Below are 16,154 nucleotides of genomic sequence, written 5' to 3'. Positions count from 1 at the left end.
TTCTTTGTTCACCATAGCTTGTGTGCATCCTCCAAGTCAAGTCTCCATTTATCACCAATATTGTAATATTTTTATAGCTATTACTTGCCTTTCTTATTTCTTTACTGTGCTGTTTTTAAAAAATAAAGAGAAATTATGATGGCATAACTTTAAAGTTTAATGACAGATATGGACCAAGATGATTGATGGGAGGGTAATACATCCAAGTAGAAATTTATTTTTTAATTTATTTTATAAATTTTTATTAATTTTAATGGGGTGACATCAATAAATCAGGGTACGTATGTTCAAAAAAAAACATCTCCAGGTTATCTTGTCATTCAATTATGTTGCATACCCATCACCCAAAGTCAGATTGTCCTCTGTCACCTTCTATCTGGTTTTCTTTGTGCCTCTCTCCTCTCCCCTCACCCCCCCGTAACCATTACACTCTTGTCCATGTCTCTTAGTCTCATTTTTATGAATACAGTTATTGTTAGAGTTTAAATTGTAGGTGCATTTGCCAAAAATGTTTGTATTTTTTAATGTTACATATGAAAATATATTATAAATATAATTGCAATCTAAATTATCATCAATAGATAAATTTCATAAAATTTGCATGCATAATATGAAATACAATATATTCTTTACAAAATTTCTGTATATTTTACATCTTGACATAAATATATTAATTATAAAATTAATTTGAAATAAATTAAAATTAAAAAACAATATATAGAATATGTCCCATCTACACAAAAGGAAATGTCATATTTATTACATAAATGTATGAATACATATAAATGCACAAAACCTTTCTAGATTAACACATACCAAAATTAATGACATAATTATGTCTGGGAAGAGATATTAGCTTTTGACTTTGGTAATCAGATTTTGTTGAAAGTGAACATTTTGTCTAAAGTCTAATATTTCTAGTAGTTTTACAATTAAAATATATATATATATATATTCCAAAATAAGTGAAAAATGAGAATACAAGTGAATAAAATATGGCTTAATTTGAGTAACTTCTCTATGGAAAACTGAATATTGCAAAATATATTTGGTGATTTAAAATTTTTTTAAATAATATATACCATTTATACTAAAACTGAGGGCCCCTGCTGCAGTAGTCGCCCAGACTCCAACGTTGATGTGAACTGTCTTCATGCTGCTCTGAGCTCTGACCAAAGTCAGCCAAGAGGAGCACGCTGACGGGGTCCCCTTAAGCTGTACCCAGGCATGCCAAAAGAATTTATGAGTAATAAATTACCTGTGTGATTATTAAAAATATATATATATATAATTTATATAATAAATATTACTTTAATACAAATTATAAATATATAGAAATATATTCTATGAGAAAATTAATGAAACTTGTGTAATTAAAAATATAATTATACTATTTATTATTTTTTTTTTTTGCATTTTTCTGAAGCTAGAAACAGGGAGAGACAGTCAGACAGACTCCCGCATGCGCCCGACCGGGATCCACCCGGCACGCCCACCAGGGGCGACGCCCTGTCCACCAGGGGGCGATGCTCTGCCCATCCTGGGCGTCGCTATGTTGCGACCCTCATGGGTGTCGCCATGTTGCGACCAGAGCCACTCTAGCGCCTGGGGCAGAGGCCACAGAGCCATCCCCAGCGCCCGGGCCATCTTTGCTCCAATGGAGCCCTGTCTGCGGGAGGGGAAGAGAGAGACAGAGAGGAAGGCGCGGCGGAGGGGTGGAGAAGCAAATGGGTGCTTCTCCTATGTGCCCTGGCCGGGAATCGAACCCGGGTCCTCCGCACGCTAGGCCGACTAATTATACTATTTTTATAACTTAAATTTATTTTATGGAATCATATTATGACCTAAGAATAGATATTTATAACTTATGGATAATATGTATTTAAATTCAATATCCAAGATATTTAGTCTGTAGAGTAGCTAAATTCTACTTAAAATTAATAGTAAGTCAAAGATTCATGGTAAGTTAATTCATTGCAATGGTCATGTACTTGTATGGTTAAGGATAGAAGCTATGGGCCCTGGTCAGTTAGCTCAGTCAGAACTTTGACTTGATTTTTTTATTTACTTTTTTAGATTTTATTTATTCATTTTTATTAGAGAGAGAGAGAGGAGAGAGAGAGATAGAGAGAGAACAGGGGGAGGAGCAGGAAGCATCAACTCCCATATGTGCCTTGACCAGGCAAGCCCAGGGTTTTGAACCGGCGACCTCAGCGTTCCCGGTCGACGCTTTATCCACTTCGCCACCACAGGTCAGGCCAGAACTTTGACTTGAAATGCCAATGTTGTAAGTTGCAACTCTGGTCAGGGCAATATTGAAAGTAGCCAATGAATGTAAATACACAATTAAATAAAATAACATATGAATGCTCTTTTTCTCTCTCCCTCTTTCTGCACCTTTCTATGTCTCTCTAAAATCAATCAATTAAAAAATACAAAAGCTCTGTCATCAAATTTTATTTATAGAAATTGGTATCTGTATAGCCTAAAAAAACTTAATTGATTCTATGTATTCTTAATTTTATTGTGAAAATAGTAGTGTTTAATCTATAAAGTTTTTATAGAAATAAATGTCAAAACACAGTAATTAGTTAAAAAACTTACAGATATATCTCTTCAAATATTCAGAGCCCTCTACAATCAACTCTAGCAACATATTCCAATTGTACTCCTCTGTTGTGATGTTCTATATAAACCTACTGTCAAAACACATATCAATTGATGTTTGCTCATTCTGACACTATGTATATTTTGGTCTTCCATCACTAACCAACTTTACCCATTCACACAATATATTTACTATGTAAGATAATAATCAAGTAACTTGTACAATTCCCAGCAAAATGTGAACACTCAGTTTATATTCCATATAGCTCATTTTAGTATACAGAGTCTTCTGAACTCCAAAGCACTTGTATAATACTTCATTTAATTAGTCAAATATGTATCAGTTTTTACTATTAGTAAGATACATGAATAAGTTCTCGCATTATTATTTTATTTTTATGTACATAACCAATTTTCTCATATATGTTTATTAAATTAAGACATTATATTTCATTGTTTTTTGTTCAACTCCTGAGTTTTAGAATGATAGTGTAGTGCTTTCATTATATAATGAAACAAATAAATGTTAAATAATTTTTCACATAAATATATTTTATAATTTTTATTTTTATCAATTTATGTACCTAACATTTCCACAAGGAAACATATAAGAAGCAATACTAAAAGTTAATTTTTGTTGTTTTACTTTTAGTTTTTTATTATGAATTATAGATACTACTACTTATTTCTTTATCATCTGTAATTTAATATTTTTATGACTCAAGGATCTATTTTAGAAAATATTAAGTACATGTAATCTTTAAACTCAGAAATATGACAAATAGTCTTCCAAAATGATAAAATATTTACTTCATTTATAATAATATCTCATTTAATTTTGTGGGTCTTTTAGGGGTACATTATATATTACTGGGTTAAATAATTCCTATTTATAAATTTATTATTAATTAAAAAACTGTAATTCTATTGAATATAATTTTTATTTGATAAGCAATCCATGAACAACTATTTTATAGAAATACTGAGATAATTTTTGCCTGTAAATGTTAGATATTTTTTTATTTATGTTTGTAGAATTTAAATATTCTTTTATAATAGTGTTTTACAATATAATTGTATTAATATAAATTTGTTGCTATATTTATATATGACATTTTTAAATTAAGGGATTATTTTATTAGCAGAAATGTTTAAGTTTTATTAGAGTAAAATGTGAGTGTATTTTGCTTTTATTCATTGATGAGTAAATAAAATAGAAATCATACAGTATAGACAATGAATCATACAAATAAATGTCACTTTAAAATTGCATAAATTGTTGGCTCTGGCCAGTTATAACAGTGGGTTAAGAGCATTCTCCTGAAATAACAAGATTGCAAATTCAATCCCTAGGCACACATGGAAAACAACCAAAGAATGCACTTCTGAATGGAACAACAAATGAATGCTACCCTTCCCCCTCCCCTCACTCCCTTCTTTTCTCTTTCTCTCTAAAAATCATAAAAGTTAAGCTCTGGCTGGTTAGCTGATTAAAGCGTCCTCCCAGAGCACAGAGGTTGCCGATTGGATCCTCAGGTCAGGGCACAGGCAGGAGCAACTCCATGTACCTGTCTCAATTCTCTCTCTCTCTGCCTCTCTCAAAAAAATAAATAAAAAATTATTTGCCTACAGTAAAGTTTGGTGACTACTTATTCCCTACAGCAGGGGTCCCCAAACTTTTTACACAGGGGGCCAGTTCACTGTCCCTCAGACCATTGGAGGGCCAGACTATAAAAAAAACTATGAACAAATCCCTATGCACATTGCACATATCTTATTTTAAAGTAAAAAAAACAAAACGGAACAAATACAATATTTAAAATAAAGAACAAGTAAATTTAAATCAACCAACTGACCAGTATTTCAATGGGAACTATGCTCCTCTCACTGACCACCAATGAAAGAGGTGCCCCTTCCGGAAGTGCGGCGGGCCGGATAAATGGCCTCTGGGGGCCGTATGTAGCCCGCAGGCTGTAGTTTGGGGACCCCTGCCCTACAGCTTCCCTCAGGTTTCCATTTTCAAATTGATTGGTGAATGAGAGTATTATTACTGTCCCGTGTACAAAGAGATTGCCTTTCCGAGGCTAACATTAACTTAAATTCAATTAAATATATATTCATTTTTAAGTCGGTGTACAAATAGAAAGTTTTCATTATTGATTATATATAATTTCATGTTCTACAAGTAAATTATAGAGGGTTTTACATACTTTATTACAGTATATTTTTTAGTTCTTCATACTATAAAGTAGAATGCTTTCAAAAGACTTCTCTATGTGTTCTAAAGATTCATGGAAATTGACAGAACTGATGTTATTTTCTGATTAATAAGTTATTTTATCTAAGTCACTGTTAATCATCTACCTCACTCTGTACTATCACTTCATATTTTGGAAGACATTTTTTTAAAATGTGGGTAATTTATTTTGGAAGTAATTTATATATATATATAAATATATAAGTAATTTATATATATATATATATATATATATATATATAATTATTTTCATGCCAAAAGAGTAAAAATCATAAAATTTACATATTTTCCATGCCCAAAAACTATTTTTACCTACAATTTTCTAAGTGAAACTAACCATTTTACATCACCTTGGAAAGAGAAAAAGGTTAAATAGCAAAGCAATAATTCCAATCTAAGGCCCATGCTTTGTTACACATGGTGGATTTCTTTACTTGCTATCATAACCAAAGAAAATTGTAAATTGGAACATTTTATTCTGGAAAATTTGCAACTGAAAAAAAAATTTCTAATCTCTTTTTAAATTGAATGCATTTAAAAAATTTTAAAATATAACTGCATTAGTTTCTTCATTTTTTAATCCCTCCAGATGAATCCTTAATAAGTTTCTGACAAAGTTTATTTTCACTTTTATGTTAGTATAAATCAACACTTCATTAAAAAGTGTTCATTTATTTAAAACAAGGCTTCCCTTTATGGAAATGGTGGAGCAAGCATTTGCAACTACTGTATAATTAAGAGCTAAAAATGGAAATGTCTGAAGAGGCTTTAGACCATACAATGTTACTTGATACACTGCTTTATTTTATCATATAGGATGGCAAAAGAGCTGATCACAATCAATAACATCTACACATGCAACAAATATTCTAGGTACTGAAATAATATTATTTTACATTTTAAATCCATAAAACTGAATTCCAGGCAAAAATAGTCCAAAAGAATTTTCATTACATCACATTATTATAACAAAAGAAGTGTATGATAGAGAACATTCACAGTAACTTTGGAAACATTATGCCTATATTAATGTTTTCAAGGCAGTTTTCTTTCTAATAGCTAAAAAAAAAAATGCCAGTCCTATTAATGACCGGATCATCTAATATGTACATTTCTATATTCTTATCCTGTTGATATCTATTAAGTATCATGTTTATAATCATATTTCTATTAATAAAATTAACATCTAAAATTTTGGAATATTGTTAGGCACATAATAATTTTTTTGTAAGTCCTTTGGTTTTCTCAAAAAACCAGACATTGATATAGGGAGCTCTCTTCAGAGTTGTTGCCATTTGGGTGAGAAGGACTAGGTCTTTATACCTTATGTTTATTAGTCATTGAGTACAAAATGACCAGGAAAAGGGACATGATACAGTTTTCAAAAGGGAAAGAAGTCCAAAAGAGACTTGACAGCTGAGAACAATTTTCCGGCAGCACTCTCATAGCTCGAGTTATAAGGACATCATAGCTTTATCCACTTTCTTTCTCTTGTATTGCTTAGATCTATTCTTCTTATAGCTTCCTAGAAGAGTTTCTTTAGCATTTTGATGGACCATTTTTTTAAGTGAAACTGAAGAGATAGGCTAGAAGTTGAACTACAGACTGCATGGTAACTGATCTTGGGACTATACTTGATACAGTTTCTCTCTTAATTGTTTATTTTAGATTACTTTAATGTTCAGCCATAACTTCTGATGGCCTTGATACACATGATGGCTTGATCTACAGACCTTCCTCGTGAAAGATGTGAGACCTAGGTCACAAAATCTTAGTTCTGGGTTGTTCAACTTAGCTATTAAACATTAAACGTAGTCAAGTGGATGTCAAAAATACCAAAAACAGCCTGCTTAAATGTCAGGTGGTTTCCTAACTACCTACCTATCCACTCCTGATAATCAGGTTCAGTTTCTTTTTTAGATGATAAAACCTCCAAACCCACAAAACCAAGAGTCGTGAGGACATGGAACACAGATTTCCTAATGAGTCACTGAATTACTTCACTTAGGACCAAGCTTTTCTTTTCTTTACAGCCATTCCCTTATGTCTATAGAGACAGCAGAAAGAGGAAACAAAAGGAGGATAGCATTTTTTTTATTTGTAAAATTGGAAACACAACGTTTACTTCCAAATTTTAATAAACACATTTTTATATATAAAACACAATATGTTTCTGAAAGTTTTATCACACATTTTTTGGTTCTTCAGCAATAATAAATTGAGGCACATTGATGACAATGATATGGAATTGATTTAGAAGAGATAAAGATGCATAACTGAAAATTATATACCTACTTCATTAAATACACAATATAATTCGCAAAAAATATATGTATTATCACTGTTGAAAGACCAATATTATAAAGGAGGCATCACTTTGGAAATTATAAGAAGCAAATTAAAAAGTAGCTACAGTACATCCTGACCAGGCAGTGGCGCAGTGGATAGAGTGCTGGACTCGCACGCAGGGGACCCAGGTTTGAAACCCCGAGGTCATCAGCTTAAGCATGGGCTCATCTGGTTTGAGCAAGGCTCACCAGCTTGAGCCCAAGGTCACTGGCTCGAGCAAGGCGTTACTCGGTCTGCTATAGTCCCCCGGTCAAAGTAGTCAGTGAACTAAGGTGCTGCAACAAAAAATTGATGCTTCTCATCTCTCTCCCTTCCCGTCTGTCCTATCTGTCCCTCTCTCTCTCTCTCTCTCTCTCTCTGTCTTTGTTACAAAAAAAGTAGCTAGAGTTAAATAATTGCAAAGAATATCACAGTCATCAAAAAGAAAATTAAGATATCACTCTCTGCATATAACATGGAAACTAAGTCTGAATCATCTCTCCAGAACAACAGGGGAAACAAAGGAGAAATTCCACTCCTGCCCAGCACAATTGTGAAAATATTCTGCATATGAAATTGAGCAGAGCTAAACACAGACAGTGAGTAAGAAAGAGATAGCTCCTCTACCAAGTAAAACATCAAAATGTTGTTGACAAATACCAGTAAAGTACTAATCAGCGCCCTAAATCAACCCATAAGTAGGAAGAAGTATTGCACATTAATTCTAAACAATGATTTTAAAATTGTGTGGCTAATCTCTACCTTATTTTCTATATAGTACATTTCTCTCTTTGTCTAATATATTTTTATTTTCCAATTAGTAACTAATATTTATTCATTTTAAATCTGTAAGATTCACACTGATATACTTTAGATGTCACTTCTTCATTTTATTTTCTGTATATACATTCCTAATATTGCAACAAATTTTCAGCTATTTTCCAAAACATATACAGGGTGTTTAAATTTTATTTTGAGTTAAATTGACTTTTGTGTCTTTGCCTTGCAACCTAATCAATATTCTTGATTTTACTGCTTGTTTTCTAACTTTGTTCATTGGGTTCTGAGGACTGGTAGTGACTGTGTTGTCTGGAAGCCCCAAACAAAGTGAAAACAATCTTATTTTGTGTTCTTGTAAAAGCTGGTGGACTTTCAGCTTAGTGAAATGGTTCAAAACACTATACTTATCTACAGTCAAACTTATCCAAAAAAAAAAATCTAAACAACATTGTGTTTCTCTTTTAGTGATAGTGGTGGATGAATGCAGCTACAATCTGCATTTATCTCTTTAAGAAATATCCTGACATCACTCACACACACATGCATGACTCCTGGAAATTTTACTCAGGAGGCAGACTCCTGAATTTTCATGAGGCTTATCTCTCAGCCTCCAGAATGCATATATCTTACCAACTCATTCAGAGTACCTGCTTCTTTCATCTTACCAGGTCAGGGTACTATGAATGTCATAGACCAATATGCTATGTTATGAGGAAGTGAGATGAACAAGGTCCCTGTGGGTGAATTAGAACCTTTAACCGGATTGTTAATATAATACACAGGAAGGAAAATGAGGTTATATTGCTGTTTACTAATAAATTGAATCAAATTGCAGCTAGTGTTTTCTCCAAGAAAATGGAGAAAAAGTCTTTAGCAAATGAATAGTTTCATACAGGAAATGCATTAATTTTTCCACTATCATTTTGTAAGACACATCTGTCTTCTGTTCTGACCAATGCAATGAGTTAAATGTGAATATGCTATCTACACTTTTCAAGTGTTTAATAGTTGCACTTATTAATGCAGTTCACTTAGTAATGTAGTATTGTTATTACTTTGCTATTTTGCTAAGGAATTCTGGTTCCAGAGGTTACACTTATTATATTTTACAATTATTACTCTTACCCTAAAGGTCAGGAAACCAAGTAAGATTTCCGTTAGCTATTGAGTTTGTCTATTATGATATATTGAGGATCTTGAAAATTACTTATTGGTTGGATTAATGAATATTGAAAATTCCTGGTGACATAGGATCAATTCCAAAAACTTCTTTGACAAGTAGACAACTAGCAGACAACTTCCATATCACAAAAAATTACTAAACAAATAACTGGAAATATTTATTCCTTGAAGGAATATTTATATACTTGTAAATGGCCAAGTTTCTTTTTGTATGAAAGACTAAGAGAAAAGTTTACAATACATAGTTAAGATATTAATCAGGATCTTTTGTTAAATCTTAAATCCTGACCTCTTCTCCCTTCCTTCAATTGAGTAATACTGACTTTCTGAACCTTACCAGGTCTGAGTATTGGAAGAAAGTTCATAACTCTTCATTGTGATAATTCATGTCTGTTCTACTTTTAATTAGACTTAGATTTATATTTTGATTATGCAAACAGTATGTTTTTAGCTGGCTGGTCATATATTTCTGAGCAGGGAACAACAATTAGTTACCACCAATATTACAGTGTGCCAAGCATTTCAATTATAGTCTTGTCTGTTATGGTGTATATATTTTTTCTATCGATGTTAAGTGATGTTTCTTTGCCTCTAATATTTTAGGAATCCATCATCTCCACAGAAACTGATTACTTAATTTCAAGCATTTTCTATATTTATTCTTGTCATATAGAGAACAATCATTGCAATACTGTATTTTCAATAATACTAATTATGCAATATGTTCCTCAATGTCAGTGAGGATGAAATATTTCTTAACCCACCAAGCACATAATTGTGGGATAGTAAAATAAATTACATATGATGAATTCTTTATATTTGTGATTTTCTTTGTATTTGTTCAAATTTTTAGTTCCTTTCATTTTATTATAACAAATAACTGCAGACACCACAACCTCAGTAATCAGAAACTAAGTTTGATTCTTGGTTCAATCTACTAATCAAGTAAAAAGATGAAACAGATATGAGAATAGGATATATAATTCACAATCTCTGTTCATTTATCTCAAACTCTCTTTTCTTTAACAAAGCAGATCAATTTAATAGTATCCTTGCTTCTTTTCAACTCATTTCATATCTACCACCATAAAATTTCCCAGGCTTCTGAAGAAACATTTTGTGTTATTTACTATTTAAAACATTTTTTTTATATTCTGGTCAGACATTTTTTGCCCACTGAGTGGCAGTTTGAAGTTCTGATGCAGTAAGAAATGATAAAATTGGGAGAGGAGAACTGGTATCCCTCGGAGTACCAAGGGAAGCCTTGACTTTAAGTAAGGCCATTGCAACATAAGCAGGGACTGCCTTCAAAGACAAAGGCTGAACGATCCTCTTATATTGACAACGCAGAGCCATAGACTTTGAGGGGGTTGTGTTATTCAGTGTTATTTAATTCTATCCAAATGTCCACGTCACACATCACAGGGTTCAACTCTTTTCTAATAAATTTCAGATGAGAGACCAGGTGAAACTGAGCCCTGAAAATAATTTAACAACCTGCAGAATAAGCATCATTTTCTCCATAACCCTTTACTACAGCAGCTGCAATACTGTCACAGCCTAGCCCTCAGTAGAAACTCTGTTTTCACAACTTAAGATACTATCTTGATTTTTTGGTCATTGTATAGCATGAATAGCCAATATCCTATACACAAAACAAACACACACTTGAATGTCTTCTAACCAATTTATCTAGATTATGAAATCCAGAGTTCTGTATTATATATAGTTAAATCTCTGATGCTATTTGCTATTAGTCAAGAGAACAAAATTCACTTCAGCTAAAGTAAGTATGGCAGATTGATCTCAGAGTGTTAAACTGCTTACTTTTGTGTGTTTAAGGACACTTACTCTGATTTCTAATGCCAGCGTACATTAAATAGGCTTCCTTAGAAGCTGTTCCCTGTCAAATTCAGAAACCACAAAACAAAGAATCAGCACGCAAAATTAGTAGATTCCTGCTACAAATACTGGTGCAAGATCCATGGCCTTTTTATTCAAATCAGAAAATTTTCTGCTGATTTGGAGCTGCAAGAATTTCACCACCTCTGGCACAATCTGAAATTTCCAGGGCTGTGTCTTTCTCACTACTTGTTCAGTTCCAAATTTAAGTTTGCTGTAAGTATAATTTATTAATACAAAGTTATAAAATTCACTAATAGGGTCTGAAAATAAAGTGTTTAGTGTTCCAGCCTCTTCCTATCAGAAGATGATGTTGAATGTTTGCTAAATGTGGTAATCCTCAATATCAGCCACATTTTAAAAATCTCTCTCCCACTGATAGAGTCGACTGAAAGTTCATTATTATTATACACTCACCTTTCTCTTTCTTTTAACTTATTAACTATAATTATCCTAGATTTTATGCATGGATATTAGATTAAAGCATATGCTCTAGCAACGTCATTCCCAAATTTATGACTTTACCAATATTGGTAACCTTAAATTTCTGGAAGACTTTGCTGAACACATTTTATTTGTAATATATACCTTAAGTATTACATTAAATGTCCTAGAAGTTGCTGTTCTATAAGCACTTTGGGAAAAGATTATGTTAAATTTCAATATGTCAAGTTGTGATTAATCAACTTTGTTCTCCAAAAGATTAAATTACTACTGCAAAAGGTCAATAAATGCTAATGATTGTTATCTGTCCTTGAGCTATGAACAGAATTCCTTAAAAAATGATTTAAAAATATGTTATTTATTTAACAGTTGAATTTGTTAGTTTTGTTGTAAAAATACTTTATTTGTGAATTATGCCAAATAAAAGGTTTGGTTATGAAAAACCTAACAGACAATAAGTGTCTATTCTTCATACAATATTGTGCTATAAAGAGCAACACCAATCACACAAATAAGTATCTGTCTTTATTATCATTGAAAAAGAATGCAAAGGAGAAACAGCTGCACTCTTGTTAGTTAAACATCTAATATATGGCTGGCATTTGTAAATGTTCTAAAGAGTATATAAAAGAAGATGAGATTTTTTGGAGTTTAAGTATAGTTGAATTTTAAAACACTGTGCTATTAATTCTCGTGTATGCTATGTTATTAAAATTCACGGCAAAATTATCACTTTAAAAATAAATAAATGAAGGTGCATATTTGTGAAGTGATTATATTCACAAAACCAAACAGTGTATGTGTTATCCCAAATCCAACTACTATTTTCATAGTACCATGTTGCTTACAATCTAAAAGGACAGAGACATGAACAACTAGTTTTCCTAAAATGAGTAGAATGGTAAGCGTATCAGTAGGAACACAAAGTGTTTTGGATAGCTAGAGAAGAACAGGATAGATGCTGAATAGAAAGATAAAAATTCATGACAGGAAGTAGTGTTTTTGAAATTATTAGATTATTTTCAACAAACAAAGATTTAGAGAAAGCACGTTCAGTGTTCAGCCCATAACAGTGAGAGATGCATAGAACATGGCATTACTAGAGGGATTTGTTCAGAGAAGGCTTGAAATAGACTCTAACTAAAAGACTGTTAACAATTTACAATAAAGATGATTACGGGAAGTAATATAACAATACAATTGAACCAAAATAAACTTGAAAATGACATTAAAGTTAAATCCAAAAAATTTGAAGTTCAGTTGAACATTATGAATAAATGACAAGGGAAATTAGAATTATCTATTAGTTTTAGTATGGTAGACAAAAGTATTTTGATGCTAGTAAAAATAGCAGAATGAAAGATTTGGAGAAGGGTTAGAAAAATACAATTTGAAACATTACAATTTGTATATAAAGATGGAGATAACTACACAAACAGGTAAAAAAAATTATTAAAATTAAAAGATTCAAAAGTCAGAATAAAACTGTAGAATCAGCAGCCATGAATGTAGAAAAGAGAACTGTAGTGGTGGGGTTGAAAAATATTCTATAGATCATTTTTTAAAGATGCCGAAAACAGAATTCTACAAAATTACCATATTTAAGGATTAGATAGGCCAAACACTAATTTAAGAAAATATGATTATATGAGGAAGAGCACAAGTAGAGTATGCAGAAGCAAAAGAATAAGGAACTCAAGCAGAACACTTATTTGCTCAAAGGCCAAATAATATGAAGACATGACAATTTAAAAGTCCTAGATTAGATATTACAGATTTGATAGGATTATTAGCCTTTCTCAAAATGCATTTTTTAGAATATTAGACATGCATCTTCTAGATGTCACACATTAAAAATATATATATACATATCCAAATTGAGTTAAGAAAATTTAGAATCTATACCTTTTACTTGGTGCTTCCCAAATGTTTCAGCACATACAAGGCTTTGAGAATATCTGTCTGGGGTAGAGAAACCATATGAAATTTGCCTATAAATATAATGTCTCAATATTTAGATAATAAAGTCATATAAGAATGGAAAGTTGGTTTTAGAGAAAGTTTTATTAAAAAGAGAAAATACAAAATTCAAATTTCACCATTCATTCTTCTCTGAGTCTAATAAAAAGGAATGTTTGGTTAAAGAGTAATTTGTTGGGGAATCTATAGAGGATTTCTAGTTTCCAATAAGATGTTTGTTAGGCAGATTTTCTACATCCATCCAGTTTACTCAGTGTTGACCGTTAGGTTTAAAAGAAATGTTTATTAATGTAAGTTTTTTAATATGAAGAGTTGAAATACAAAAGTTAATATGAACAAAATTACATAAAGAAATATTACTTTTGCCTTACCTGTGGTGGCTCAGTGGACAAAGCATTGACCTGGAATGCTGAAGTGGCAGATTTGTGACCCCAGGCTGGCCCCATCAAGACACAGAGGGGAAGCAACTACTATGAGTTGATGTTTCCTTCTTCTTCTTTTCTTCTTCTTCTTCTTCTTCTTCTTCTTCTTCTTCTTCTTCTCCTTCTCCTTCTTCTTCTTCTTCTTCTCCTTCTCCTTCTCCTTCTCCTTCTCCTTCTCCTTCTTCTTCTTCTCCTTCTCCTTCTCCTTTCTTCTTCTTTCTTCTTTCTTCTTCTTCTTCTTCTTCTTCTTCTTCTTCTTCTTCTTCTTCTTCTTCTCTTCTTCTTCTTCTTCTTCTTCTTCTTCTTCTTCTTCTTCTCCTTCTCCTTCTCCTTCTTCCTCCCCTTCTCCTTCCTCTTCTTCTTCTTCTTCTTCTTCTTCTTCTTCTTCTCTCTCTCTCTCTATATATATATATATCTTTCTAAAAATATATATATCTTTCTAAAAACAAATTTATTTTTTTAATTTAAATAAGAGATTAGTTTCATTTTGATCAAGTTATTGGCATATATTATTTTCATTATTTAGAATAATAGAGAAGCAAATTTCAAGTGAACAAAAGTGTAACAAGGATGAGTAATATCTTAAAATTATAACAGATTCTAATCTAAGATTTAAGAAGTGCAGATTCAAGTTTACTTAAGAAAAATCACTGAAATATTAAAAGATCTTAATTATATTTTATATTAATTTGACTGTCATATTTGATGGCATTTCCATCCTTCCAATTGTTCAGGTCAAAGACATTGTCATTAACTTTGACTTCTCAATTTTTCCCATATCCCACATCTAAAATTTTAGAAAGTCACATTAGCTCTACTCATACCATTTTACTGCTTAAAACTTGGTGAGTTCCTCTAACTTCTCTTGCCTAGATTAGAACGCTAGTCTCCTAATTGGTTTCTCCCCATTTCTCCTACTGCTCTACAAATCTACTTTCAGAGAAGTAAACAGGATAATAAGTTTTTTAAAATGTAAGCTATGGACTCAAATTCTCCAATAATTCCCCATTTTACTATGAATAAAACAAAATTTATATAATGTTTATACATTGGTTAACAAAGCCCTGCCTCAGTGGATTTTCAAGTGAGATCAGTTTACCTTAAAGGGACATTGGGCTACATCTGAAGACAAGTCTGATTATCACTCCATCAATAGTGGATTCTATTGGCACTCATTGGGTGAGGTCTAGAAAAGTGTGAGGTATTTTACAATGCTCACAATAGTTATGCAGTCTAATAGTGCAGAGATGGAGAAACCTTATCCATATGATATGAACCTCACTGTATTTCAGATTTCATCTTCTACAAATTCCCCACCCCACTGCCCAATCGGTCCATTCAGTCACATTGGCTTCATCTCTTCCATAAAAATGCCAGGAACAATTTTTTTCTCTTTATTATTAATTTTCTTTTTCCAGCTTTCTTGAGATATAATTAACCTATATCACTATGTAAATTTAAGGTATACAAAATGATAATTTGATACACTTATAACTGCAAAATTATTACCATCATAGCATTAGCTATCCCCTCCATCATGTCACATCATCAACATTACTTTTATTATGTTGAAAATATTTATGATTGCGTTCATGCCATTATACCAGAGTTGTCTGTGCTTGGTACCCCTGTCACTTATATATACACATACCCAACCAATTATCTCATCTTATCCAAATCTTGGGTCAAATAATATCTTCTCAGTAAAGCATTGTCTACTTGTTTATCCCATAGTCCTTAACATATAATATCTTCTGTCATACTGTGTACTTAACATATTGTCATATTGTTTATTGATAAATTGTCTTCTACCAAAATGTAAGCTTTTTAAAGAGAGTCAGCTAAGTTTGTTCTGCATGCTGATTGATCCGAAATATCTGACACAAACTAGAGATCCAATACGTACTAGTCAATTTAAGTAATTTACTTTTCACTTTATGTATTTCCAAGGAAATGTCTACTAATATTTTCACTAGTTTGTATGAAAAAGTGATTTTTATTTTCCATTTGGGCTGGCATGGTTTGTAACTAAATGTATCCTTGTTCATATGCTTTAACTTCTGTCTGCTGAGAGATAAAAAGACATTGCAACCTTGTATTTTCTATTGTTTATGTGTGGAAAAGAAAAAGGAAGATTAAAGGGGGAATTGTTAATTTCTACTGGTAAACAAAAAGTATTAGAACACAGACTTCTTATTAGTCATTATTCAGTGTTTTTACGCCTTTTAAAGAATCCAGTGTCTTAAAACAAC

Source organism: Saccopteryx bilineata, chromosome 6, assembly GCF_036850765.1.
Source record: "Saccopteryx bilineata isolate mSacBil1 chromosome 6, mSacBil1_pri_phased_curated, whole genome shotgun sequence".
NCBI lineage: Eukaryota > Metazoa > Chordata > Mammalia > Chiroptera > Emballonuridae > Saccopteryx > Saccopteryx bilineata.
This window is presented reverse-complemented; position numbering follows the sequence as displayed.